The sequence below is a fragment of the Musca autumnalis genome, unplaced genomic scaffold, assembly GCF_047663935.1.
Source record: "Musca autumnalis isolate F117 unplaced genomic scaffold, ASM4766393v1 scaffold_5, whole genome shotgun sequence".
NCBI classification, from domain to species: Eukaryota; Metazoa; Arthropoda; class Insecta; order Diptera; family Muscidae; genus Musca; species Musca autumnalis.
In genome coordinates, this window is record NW_027412088.1 from 154057974 (window position 1) to 154072129 (window position 14156).

At 36.0% G+C, this 14156-nt stretch overlaps 1 protein-coding gene across 1 annotated transcript in view; it reads right to left on the bottom strand.

Moving 5' to 3' along the window:
- LOC141405458 (sodium-dependent nutrient amino acid transporter 1) overlaps nt 1-10812 on the bottom strand; it is a 34086-nt gene extending 23274 nt beyond the window's left edge. The window contains exon 1 of the mRNA XM_073989798.1: nt 10328-10812. The gene's annotated coding sequence lies outside the window, so the exon portion shown is untranslated. The remainder of the gene's footprint in view (nt 1-10327) is intronic.
- Between the last annotated feature and the right edge of the window lie 3344 nt (nt 10813-14156).

Here is a 14156-nt window from a genome sequence, read left to right on the forward strand (position 1 = left end):
AAATATTTAAAAGCTTATTACGCGGAACCTTTTTATCGAATCACTTTATAATTAGGACTTTATGTAATCTTAGGTAAAATCTCATCAAAACATCATACAGGGATACGATGTTGTAAAAAACACATAACCCTAATGTATAACCTTCAAAATACGTAAAATCTGTATGTACCTTCATATTGGGAATATACCAAAATATCAAACGATATTGACCATTTTCTTCGTGGAACTTTTCTAACAATTGAGAATACGAAATATTAAGTTACAGTCACTAAATAAATGAAACATCGAGCGGTATCGTACTACTTTCCAATCTGAGAACCCGCAAAAGATCTCCTATATGTGCTCTATTAAAACTTGCATCTATACCCACGTTAAAACTTAAACCTTCAAAATACCGAAAATCCGACGGTATCCTTCTTTCACTAAATATCGAGCGGTATCGTACTACTTTCCAATCTGAGAACCCGCAGCAGATCTTCTATATGGGCTCTATTAAAAAATGTTGTATATCCACAACGAAAACTATATACGGAATTTTCCCAATTTCTGTAGGTAATGCGGATAAAACCTTAAAATACCGAAAATCGGGAGATACAGTTCTCTGGGGCCTATATCAAAACCTGTACCCTATACTGACAAATTACTGGGCGAAAGTTTTGTAGCCCCAAAGTAGGCCATATACCAAATTTCAGTCATTTTGGTAAGATAATGTGGCTTAAACCTTAAAAAATACTGAAAATCGAGAAGTGCCATTATATGGGGACTATATTAAATGGTGAACATAAAGATAATGTGGCTTAAACCCTAAAAATACTGAAAATCGGGAAGTGCCGTTTTATGGGGGCTATATTAAATGGTGAACATCAGCTGAAAATTTTTTGGGGAAAGTTTTGAAGCCCCAAAGAAAACAAGATACCAAATTCCAGTCATTTAGGTAAGATAATGTGGCTGAAATCTTCAAAATTCCGAAAATCGGGAGGTACCGGTATCGGTTTTGATATAGCCTCCATAAAACAGTACCGTCCAATTTTCGGCATTTGTTTGAAGTTTGGGACATGGATAAAGACTTGGGTAAATATCCGAGTATTTACCCATATGTTGGGTAAAAACTCTTTAACTGCCGAACCACTTGACTAAGGGTGACGAAATTTGGCTCAAATCTTACTTATATCAAGTGAATATCTAGTATTGAAAATGGATCCATGTTTTGATATAGCCACCATATATCCGTACCTCCCCATTTAAAGTATTTTTTACCTATTAGCCACATTTTACAATTATAATGGCTGAAATTTGGCACAGTGGGTTCTCAATATGTGGAAAATGTCCTTGCAAAAGTTTTCCAACATAGGTCCACGTTTTCTAATAGCACCCATATAAGGGTACCCTGATTTCGAATATTTACCTAAATTATGGGTAAAAACTATTTATCTGCCGAAACAATTGACGTAGGTTGCAAAATTTGGACTGAAATCTTTGTTTTATCAACATAACTTCTGGTACTGAAAATGGGATATTTGGGTCAACGTTTTGATATAACCCTCATACAACCATACCTCCCGATTTCAGAATCCCATATTACGGCTACAAGAGAACGTGGACCTACGTCGACAATTTTTTGCAAGGATATTTTATACATACTGGGAACTCACTGTACCAAATTATAGTCAGTATGATTGTTAAATGTGGCTAATAGGTAAAATATACCTTAAGTCGGAAGGTACGGCTATATGGGGGCTATATCAAAACATTGTCCCAGGGACTCCATTTTCAATACCTTTAATACTATTGATATAAGAAGGATGTGAACCAAATTTTGTTAGCCTACGTCAACTGGTTCGCCAGTTAAAGAGTTTTTACCCAACTTTTGGGTAAATACTCGAAATCGGGGTTCCCTTATATGGGGGATATTAGAAAACGTGGACCTACGTTAACGAATTTTTGCAAGGATATATTACACTCATTGAGGACTCACTGCGACAAATTACAGCCAATTTGGTTGTAAAATGTGGCTAATAGTTTAAAAATACCGGAAATCGGGAGGTACGGATATAAATGGGGGCAATATCAAAACATGGACCCAGAAACCCCATTTTCTATAATAGATATTCTCTTGATATAAGTAAGATTTGAGCCAAATTTCGTCAGCCTACGAGAAGTGGTTCGGTAGTTTGAGGTATTAAACTTTTCACCAGAAACTTTTCGGTATAAGTCCACGTTTTCATATAGCCGCCGTAGAACGGCACCTTCCGATTTTCGGTATTTTGAATGTTTTAGACACATTATCTTAACGAAATGTCAGATATTTGGTAATTGGTCTGCATTAAAGTTACAAAACTTTCTCTCAGAAATTTGTCGGTATTAGGTTCAAATGGTATAAGGTCCAAGTAGAACGATACCACCCGATTTTTGGTACTTTCAAGTTTTTAACCGCATTTTTCTACAGCAATATGTAAAATTCGGTGCATAGTATTCGTTGGGGATATAAAACATTCCTACAGAGAATTGTCGGCACAGGTCCACGTTTTCATATAGTCACTGTAGAAGCGTACCTCACGAATATCGGTATTTTGAAGATTTTAGCCACATGACTAAAATTTTTTATTTTGAATTTTATATGGGTTTAAAACAGAGAATTGTGGGTATGGATGTACGTTTTAATATAGCCGCCGTAGAAGATCTGTTGCGGGTTCTCAGATTGGAAGGTACCATGATACCACTCGAAGTGAAGTCTTTTAAATGATTGGTTTACTGTAGGGACTGTAACTTGGTATTTCGGATTCGCAATGGGCAGAAAAGCTCCACGAAGAAAGTTATCAATATTGGTTCATATTTTGATATATTCTCTATATGAAGGTACACCTTATTTTACGTATTTTGAGGGTTGTTCCTCGTTATCTCATTGGTATTAAACCTTCTTTTAAAGTAAGCGATATTCTTCAGTTAGCGTGGCGAAATTGTTCCATTGTACTTCAATACAACTCGTGGTGGGGGGATAAAAAGATCGGCCCGGCCGAACTTAACGGCGTTCTTGTTTAATTTGTGTTTTTCTTATCGCCACTACCAATGTTCATTTGTAAAGTATGACTCGCGCCAGGGAATCAGCATTTCATACTACCTACCCACTCTATTGTCACTACGATTTAATAATTTGTTTTGTTTTACATTTATAGTTACTCTCACTTTGTTTTGTATAAAATTTACGATGCCGGTGTAATAGTCGGCAAATATGTAAACACAATTCAGATCAAGCGTTTTATACTGGCTTATCTTTTGAAGTTGTTTGACAAGAGACTAGTCAGAGTACAACCGGTCGTACATGTAAAAAAACGACACAACAAAATTATTATGTATGAATGAATGTATGTAAATTTGCATAAAATAAACAATAACCAAAACTTTACCCGCCAGAATCACAACGTGCAACACGCTATGCATTGTTGTTAGTTCTTTGCTAACAATTGCAGTCATTCATAAATAGAATATGACGATGATTTTCGAGATAATTTCTGTTGTTGTTCTTCTTCTTACTTTTATTATTTTGCTGATTAAATGTGAGGAATGTTGTTAAGATGTTGAAGGTGTTAAAGATAATGAAATTATGTGTGTCAAAATTGACAACAGCAGCAAATACAATAATGGAGTAATGAAAATGATAAGTTGTAGCTATTCTGGTTTTGGAAACATTGTGGAAGAATCATCCATCTTTGTATGTAGTTGTGGGTTATTAAATTTCTAATAATCCTTAGATAGGAAAATTTTTGCAACATTTTTGAAATTAAAAAAATTAGTTACATTGAGGTATGTATGGACATATTTCTGCCAAATAGCAATGTACATATCTATTTATTTGTAAAACCTTCGATTTCAAGTAAAGGTTTGATTATAAATTACCATGAAATTTTCGTAAACAGCTAGTGTTGAAATGTTATTTTTGTGGTTTCGAAAAAAATGTGAAAGAGCACGTAGAATTTCAAATTGTTAATATAAATTTTGAAATATCTTGTTTGAATCGCAGTTGCAACTGTGGTTTTATTTTGGAACTGCGTATTACATCATTCATTTATAATTGGTTGAGCTTCGTTGTATGACATGTTATGGGTGATTGATATTAATCTGTCAATGTTTAATACATATCGCTTACTCAAAAAATGGCACATCTCAAAAAATCAAGTTTCGAGAAAAGCACGACTTCTCAACTTAGAAAGACTATTACACAAAAAAAGCTACTTACTCCATCTTTTTTGAAGAGATAGCCAGATATTAGTAATAAATTTCTGTGCAAGATCAAGCATGATTTGAAGTGTTTTAGTTGGCTTATGCCAAACTCCTAGTAAATGAGCTGTAACTCGTTGAGTTTTAGAGATATCGATATGAAAATTTAACATAAGTTAAAGTAGAAGTCGTAGAAAAAATAGAAATTGCTACCTCAGAAAACGAATTTTTTGTCACTCTTTGAGTAAATGAGCGATATGTATGTATGTACATTAGGGTTATTACTTTTTCGCAAATATCGGATATAACCGCATGAAAAACCATCATTGGTTGTCCATCGCGAAAAAGTTTCCGCACCAGATACATTGAAGTTCAGTAATGTATTATTTAATTTTTTTTGTTACTAGCAGACCCTGGTTCACGTTGCTGACCCGTCGTAATGAGTTTTAATGACAACTTTTTATGGACTTTATGCTTGACAATTCAAAAATAGGAACTTTCTACCTCACTTCTTCGGTCCATTGTCAAACCGAGAAGGATTTTAAATTTACCAACAGATTTTGTCTGTAACCTTTCTTTTCTCTTATGGACTGTCGGATTTTTTGCTCATTGATCCTGTTTATGATTGAATTTTCCCGCTTATTGAGGCTTATGTTTTTGTTTTTCATAGCTGATGGACCGTTGAACCTCACCACTTAAGGAAATTTGTAAATATATCGTTTTCTTTTTGATCGTGGGCGCAACCGCCGTTGTCTCGAAAATAAATTTGCAAGCCGATGCACTCATAAGTTTAGAAAATATGGCGATTATAAAACAATAGTCTCCCGAAATTCGTCTACAAATATATAGCATTTTGAACCACGGGATATTCCTGAACATTTTCTGAAAATTGCATGAAATTAGGTTCAGTAGTTTTGGATAAATAATGTATTGAAAAGGTACCCCACCTCCTCCGAAATTCATAAAATTCATTCATAACAACTGCAAACATTGAGATGTTGCTGCAAATTTGATGAAAATTGGTTCAGTAATATTGGAGATATAACATTTAAAAAAAACACGGGCGTGGTCGGGTCCCAAAGAAGTACTACATTGTAGATTAATCCGTACATTTTTAAACCGATACATGCGTAATTTTTGTAAATATAGCGTTTTTTAAAAATATCGCATAGGGGAGGTACCCCGCCCCCTTTAGAATTCAATAAAATATGTAGCCTGTTTTCGGGGGTCATCCCTCTACATTCCCTGACAATTTTAGGGAAAACGGTTCTGTAGTTTTTTGCAGAAAAACTTTAAATTGAAAATTTGAATTAAAATGAAAATTGAAAAAATTGGGCGTGGTAAAATGTTCTTTCCATAAAAAACTAAGTTGGATTATGACGGCATTTGAGTTTTATTCATATGGCAAAGGGAAGTACCCCGCCCCCTTCGAAATTGAAGAAAATATGTATCCTATTTCCACCGGAGGCCATTCCTGCACATTCCATGACAATTTCAGGAAAATCAGTTCAGTAGTTTTTGTAGAAAAGATTAAAATTGAAAAAAGTGGGCGTGGTCAAAAACCTATGTTGGGTTATGACGAACATGTAAAAAAAAAGAATTATTCAAATCGGTCCAGCCGTTCTCAACTGATGTCATTACTTACGAACGACAGAATTTTTAAAGAAAAAGGGTATAGGGGAAGTACCACGACTCCTCCGAAATTCAACAAAATTTGTAGCCCATTTAACCGGGGGCGATTACTGTACATTCCCTGACAATTTCAAAAAAATCGGTTCTGTCGTTTTTGTGGAAAGATAAAAATTGAAAAAAGTGGGCATGGTCAAATTTTCTTTGCATAAAAACCTAAGTCGGGTTATGGCGAACATTTCACAAAAGAATTGTCCAAATCGGTCCAGCCTTTCTCAACTGATGCCATTACAATCGAACGACATTTGATTTTTATTTATAAAGATAATGACATACACGCTTTTCATAATAACTTAAGACGGTCACTCGAAAACCTTCTGACCTAGGCAACTCGCAGTGTCGCCAGGTGTTATTTGACACATTTTTGGAAAGTTTAATAGTTTTTAGCATAAGCGTACTCAGGACAGTTCGACATACGACCATGTGTTGTGTTGTTTACAGCGACTTGAAAAAATTACTTTCCAAAAAAAAAAATGGAATTTAATTGTAAACATTTTCGTCCGATAATTTTTCACAACTTTCACCGTGGATTATCACGGTAAGAGTGCATCGATCAAATTAAATCTTTGTATATCGATAAAGGCCCATCCTATAGCACTATGAAAACTGGTTAAATGAATTCAATCGTGGCCGACACTCGAAAAAATACGAAGGTCGTGAGGGTCGCCAAAAATCGGCCTTAGTGCCAGAAAAAAATTATGGTGTGCGTGAACGGACAATGCCAGATCGCCACGTTAAATACCGTGAGATAGAGGCATCCCTGGGCATTTCTCTACCAACTAACATTTGATATTGCATGAACACCTGCTGCAAAAATGGATTTTTATACCCTCAGCCTTTAGGCTAAAGAGGGTATTTACACTTTGATACGACCAAAAATGTGCCTCATCGAAATAATGGTTTTAGACCCCAAGTATGTTTGTACGATATTCGTTTCAGACAATTTTGAGTAGATCTAGCAATGTCCGTCCGTCTGTCTGTCCGTCCGTCTGTCTGTCTGGCAGGCTGGTGCGCACGATATCTCTCGAACGGATCAATCGATTTGTTTCAAATTTTGGGTATCAAAATATTTTGTCTAGATTCGATTTAAGTTCGAAGATGGGCCATATAGGTCCACTCCCTCAGGTACCTCCCCCACAAATGTTAAAAAATTGCCGCAAAACTTGTGCGCACGATAACACTTGTAGGGAATAACCGATTTGGTCCATACTTTGCACATCGTGTAATTTTTACCAAACTTAGATGAAGTTCCAATATGGACTCAATCTGTCCACTCTTTCGGGTACCTCCCACACAAAATTTCGGAAAAGTTCAGTTTAGGACTTGGTCTCGAATCGCTTGGTTTTTGTTTACGCAATTTGTATTCGCTGTCCTCTTTACGACGCTGTAAGTTTCATTAGGGGCAAGTCCATACTTCCTGAGAAAATAGCCTGAAAGTTACAAAAAACCCTATGACACCGTGTGTAGTGGTTGGAGCGCAAGATAACTCTCGAACGGATCTGCCGATTCGGTCCAAAATTTCGCTTTCGTAATATTTTGTCTAAACTTAGTTCAATTTCAAGGATGGATTATATCGGTCCACTCCTTCCGGTACCTCCCCCACAAAAGTTCGAAAATGTTCGGAAAATTTGTGCGTACGATAACTCTTGAAGGGAGTAACCGACTTGGTCCATACTTTGCACATTATGAAATTTCTACCAGACTTAGATGAGTTTCCAATATGGACACAATCGGCAAACTCCTTCGAGTACATCCCACACAAAATTTCGGAAAAGTTCAGTTTAGGACCTGCTCTCGAATCGCCTTGCTTTTTGTTGTAACATCTTGTATTCACTGTCTCCTATACGAAGGTACAAGTTTCCTCAGTCCATACTTCCTGAAAAAATAGCCTGAAAGTTGAAAAACAAACCCTATGACACAATGTTTATGGATGGAAGCGCAAGATAATTCTCGAACGGAAATGCCGATTCCGGCCAAAATTTGGGCTTCGTAATATTGTTTCCAAATTTAATTTAATTCGGAAAAATTGTGCGCACGATAACTCTTGATGGGAGTGACCGATTTGGTCCATACTTTACACATTCTCATAATATCTACCAGATATAGATCAGGTTCGAATATGGACTATATTTGTCCACTCCATCCCGTACCTCACACAAAATTTTGGATAAGTTCACTTTAAGACCTGCTATTGAATCACTTTGATTTTTGTTGAAGCAACTTACATTCGCTGCCTCAATTACGATGTTAAAAGTTGTTTCAGGGGCAAGTCCATACTTCTTGAGAAAACAGCCCGAAGGGTGTAAAAACCCCCTATAGCACCCCCATGGTCTATGTCGGTCCATTCCTTTAAGTGCCTTTTGCGCAAAATGTTTGAACTTTAATCTTAATCAACATTTTTGTCGGTTCATACGACCAAAATTTTGAAACCCCCTAAATACATAAGTTTTTTTGTGAAAAAGGTGTTTCAACAGGTTGAGGGTTTATCTCTGTCGGCAAAGCCGACTGATACTTTTTTACTTGTTTAATTTTATATTTGACTACTATCCACATCACCAACATCTATATGCTTCTATCTCTGTGAGAAAATTTCATGATGATCCGATCAAAATTCCGACCGGTAGTGTGATTGCAGAAAAAGTGGAAAAAAGGGGATGTATTACCGAATATTGCGATATCTCTATTATTTTACCACCTACGCCAACCTAATTTTTAAGATGGGATTTTCTACTTTCTCTGTCAGGCTTTGATTTTAGATAGTCCCCAACCAAAGGTGTGATATCCGCCAATATTATTAAAATCGCAAAAATTAAAAGTTGGTTAAAGTCGGTGCGGAAACTTTTTTTCGCCGAATCGAACTAAAACTTGCGTATTCATTATCAGGACAATATTCCCCACATGGTACTGGCGTGTATTTTTTTTTTTTTTGTTATAGCCCTAATGTACATATGAATCTTGGTTCCTACTTCACCTGTACATATTTATCATATATACCACACCTGGATATATTAATTAGAAGTAGATGTTTAAATTTGTTGATTTACAGTTTCATATGTACATACATATGTATGTATCTACCAACAAAAAGTGCTGAGTGATCCACCGTGTATGGGAAACGACTGAGAAGTCAACATTGATGTTTCTGAAATTTCATATGTGATTATCATAAAGGTACAAATAACATGATTGGCCTAAAGGTTTAAATTAGAAGTGATTGTGGAAGTGAACAACTGTGTGTAAGAACAACATAACTCTGACCTGTCCGTGACATTCAGATTATGATAATAAAACAGTATAAAGACTTAATAGTTGGCTGTCCAATCGATATGACAACGAGAAACCAAATCGATAATATTGTGGTATAGGAATGACATTCATTTAGGTGTTAGACGTACGAGACAAGATTCACACCTGTTTTTATATAGCAGTACTTCGTATGTTAGAGAGAATAATTGTCAGTTATCCTGAAGATAAATAAGGTGAAGTGATTGCAAAACATAAAGCCGTATGTTATTTACACTGGTCGACACGACTCAAATTGGAGCGTTATTTCCAAATTCGGAAGCCGTTTGTGTCCAACAGCTTTTGTTTTTATCATATAGCCTAGGACCATATTTTACCATTTCTGCTAAGAAGTTCGTTATTTTTGGACCAACAATTATCCAATAATCAAAGAAAGTACGGACTTCCATATCATTATGCGCTAAAAATTTAGAGACGACTTTTGAAAAGGTCCTTAACTGATGATTAACGTGGAAGCAGTGGACGTGTAAGACAAGGGGTTCTAACTCAAATCCCGACAACATCAATTAAATTTTTTTTTTAGTCCATGTGAAACCTAGATAAAGTGAAGCGTTATATTGTCCAAACGTTTGTGTTCTAATTATTACAATGACAACCACTTTGATAAAAATTATAGCAGTCCGAGAATATGGCAAGTATGTCAGAGAGAGATAACCATACGCTTTCCCACCAACAAATTTTCCAAATCCAGTACACAGAGAAAAAAAAGTCGAATCAAAACCAATGCCGTATGGTGTCAACATGAGTCTGACCAATAACATGAGCACATGCGTGCTCAATTTTTAATATTTCTACCACAAACGTCCTCACTTTGATCGCGGTACGTTGTCAATTCTCAAAACCGTTGACACCAACTCGTTGTCAAATTGACAACGGCGTGCTCATTTCGACCATAAACGTCGTTGATACACTATCGACAACGGATTTCAAGGAATTTCAAGGACTTTAAAGTAACTTAATGTAAACACATGTATTTAATTATTTGTTCACATCCCTCCACTGTGCAATGAAATGTGCATAGAAAACAAAAGTTATTTCATGAATTATGGTATCGAAATGTCAATAGATACATTTCCGCTTTAAATGTCAATTTGTGTATTGTTGTTGTTGCTTTGTTTACCTGTTTAGAATCATTCAATGCCTGGGAAACGTTTGGAATTTCACTTTTCCGCTTTTTAATTTCGACGAACAAAACGTAATTCTTTTTTTTTAATTCTTTTGTTCAATTTAATCGACAACAAATAAATCTTTTGTTCGACAAAATAAAATTATATGAAATTATCTCGGCGTAATTGAAAATTAGATTGGATGGGTTTACAACCTTGTTAATAATAAAATGCAGACAAAAAATAACGCCAACGTTTCTATATTATTTTTATTGTTTTGATTCGACAATGTTTTATGTTTAGTCAACCAAAATGAATGAAACGCGATCTAAATGCTTGTTGTTTAACCGCTTTTGTATTTTGTTGTTGTAAGTTTTTAAGCGATCACCGTTCCGTTGTGTTTAACGCCAAGGCACAAACTGTTCTAGGGGCTGCTTTTGGTGTTACACTGATGCGACCTAAGCCCAGTCGGAATATCAACTGAGAGTTATCGCTGGCTGGTAAGTATAATAAACATCACCTCGTCGTGTATTTGTTGCACAGATGTTGCCATAAAGGTATGCAGATATAAATAAGCAATAGCAGCAAGCAACACTGCACCTTGGAGAGGGTCTTATAAACATCAAATCAGTTAATAAAAGAAATTTGTTCAGAAATTTCAACACAGCATTAATAAAAAATGTGTTTGCACAAAAGTTATAAAATAATTGCATTATTATTATACTTTGGGTTTGTTTGGTGTTTTTGTTTCATTTCTTTTATTAAGAATTTATGCCATAAAAGGTGTGATTTAAAAAAATGTTGCTTACGTGAATTATAATCGCAGCAACAACTAAATAATTTGCAAACTTTAGCCGCCTCAAGGACTACTGCGATAGGAGTTATATTGCTGCGCCAGATCATCTCAAAGCGTTTTTCAGGTTTTCGTATGTTCTAATCTATTAAAAAATGTCAAATAATAATAAACAAACAATAAAAATAAAAAGTAAAAATTTGTTCAAATTTGTTTTGCGAAAAAAATGTAAATAAAAATCGTTCAAAAATTAAAAAAAACTTCTTCTTGTGTTTTAATAAAACTCAAATATTTAAAAAAATATTCATTTGAGTAAAAAAGCTATAATTAACGGTATGGAAAAAACCACATATCTTTTCCCGTGTAATTTCAATAAATAAAAAAAAATTGTTTAACCGCGGGAAAGAAATGGCATATATGGCCTGAAATAGGATACTCTGTAGCATCATTCTGCGAAAACGAAACTTTGTTCCATGGTGTTCCCTAAATGTTCTACTCCACTAAAATTGGAATGTCACTAAAATTTAGTAGCAGAGGAAAAATAAAATAGCCAACTACGTGTAAACGGTACGGTAATTTATTCAAACGCCAACTTAAAAACAACTATCCTACCTGTTATAGTTTCCGAGAAATAGACATTTCTTTCTCCATAAATTACCGAAATGACTGAAATTTAGTACTTAGTCTTCGTTGGGGGTATACAAATTTCCCCCAAAAGTTTGTCGGTATAGGTCCACGCCTTCATATAGCCCCCATATAATGGTACCTCCCAATTTTCGGTATTTTTAAGGTTGTGGCCTCAATATTCCACCGAAATACCTGAAATTAGGTACTTAGTCTGCGTTTGGGGTATTAAGCTTTCCGTATGGAATTTGTCGGTATAGGTCCACGCCTATATAGAGCCCCCCTAGAACGGTACCTCCCAATTTTCGGTATTTTTAAGGTTGTGGCCTCAATATTCCTCCGAAATGGCTGAAATTTGGTATCTAGTCTTCGTTGGGGGTACTAAACGTTCCATATGGAATTTGTCGGTATAGGTCCACGCCTATATAGATCCCCCATAGAACGGTACCTCCCGATTTTCGGTATTTTGAAGATTGTGGCCTCAACATTCCACCGAAATAGCTGAAATTAGGTATTTAGTCTTCGTTTGGGGTATAAAACTTTCCATATGAAATTATTCGGTATAGGTCCATGCCTTTATATAGTCCCCATAGAACGGCACCTCCCGATTTAACCTATTTTGAAAATTGGTCAGCCAATGTTCCACCGAAATGGCTGAAATTTGGTATTTAGCGTTCATTTGGTGTATAAAACTTTCCATATAAAATTTGTTGGTATGGGTCCACACCTTTATATAGGCCCCATAGAACGATTTTCGATATTTTGAAGGTTGTGGCCTGAATATTCCTCCCAAATGGCTGCAATTTTATATTTAGTCTTCCCCCAGACATTTTGCGGTACAGGTCCACTCCTTTATATAGCCCCCATAGACCGGTACCATCCAATTTTCGGGATTTTGAAGGTTATGGTCACAATAATCCATCGAAGTGACTGAAATTTGGTATTTAGTGTTTGGTGGGGGTATTTAACTTTCCCCTCTAATTTTACTTCAATACAACTCATGGTGGAGAGTATAACAAGTTCGGCCCGGTTGAACTTAACGTCGTTCTTACTTGTTTTTAAATAATTTTTGTATGCATATTTTTTGCAAAAGTTCAAATTTTGTTCATTGGTCTCCTCCCGAAATTGTATGGAGATGCATTTTGGACTACGTCCCTTGGAATGTGTGCACTTCCGTGGCTGTCATGATCTTAGCCACCTCTAAGATTACTGCGATAGGAGTTACACGAGGCACCCCCGCATTCTCTCCAACAACAACAAACGCAGTATCTAACACCATATGGTATTGCGCCCCGAAAATACATCGTTCCTGCTGGCAAACTATCGATATTTCCAACATTAGATATTTTCGATATTTCATTTCAAACAAGAGAGCAAAGGCTATAGTCGGGACGGGGCCGACCATGTGAAACCCTACACCACTACCCCTGTGCATAAGCTTTTCACTGGTAAACATTTCTTTTAGGGAATATAGTCCGACTACCACCAAATATAATATAACTCTTTCTCTCTGGGAGAGAAAGCAACCAAAATTTCGTGACCAACCGTAATTGCAAAAAACGGAAGAATTGGATGCATTACCAACTATTGCGGTGTCTCCCTTGTTTAACCACCTTCGTCAACCTACTTTACACCAATGTAAAGGTAATATTTTCTTCTTTCATTGACAGACTTTGACGTTGGAGTACCCCTACTAGAAGCCGATATATTGACAAAGAAAAATTCAGACACCTAAATATTATCCGACTATCACCAAAATCAATTGGCTTCTTACTCTGTGGGGTCCCTATCAACCACCAAAATTTCGTGACTATCCGATCAAAATTTCAACATGTAGCGTGATTACAAAAAATGAAAAAATTGGATATATTACTGAGTTTTGCGATATCTCGGTTGTTTGCCCACTTACGCCAACATACTTTACATCAATATAAAGGAGATCTTTTCTTCTTCCATTGACGGACTTTCCTTTTGGAATGCTCCTACCAGAAGCAGAGATATTCGCACAAGAAAAAAAAAAACGTTGACTTTTCTCCACATAAGCTTTTTGCTTATTCCGACTCCTGAATATTATTCGACCATCACCAAACATAACAGTCTTCTTCCTCTGTGGGACCCGCATCAACTCCCAAAAAATTCGTGACGATCCGATCAGAATATCTACAGGTCGATATTCTGATCGGATTACAAAAAAATCGGAAAATGGGATGCATTGCCGACTATTGCGATATCTCTGTTGTTTGACCACCTACGACAAGCTACTTTACATCGTTGTAAAGGTGATATTTTCTACTTTCCTTGCCAGGTTTTGCTTTTGATATACCTCTTAGTGAAACAGAGATATTGGCTTTGAAATAAAACGTTTACCTTTTCTCCAAATAAGTTTTTGCCCATTCCAACCCCTGAATATTATCCGACCATCATCA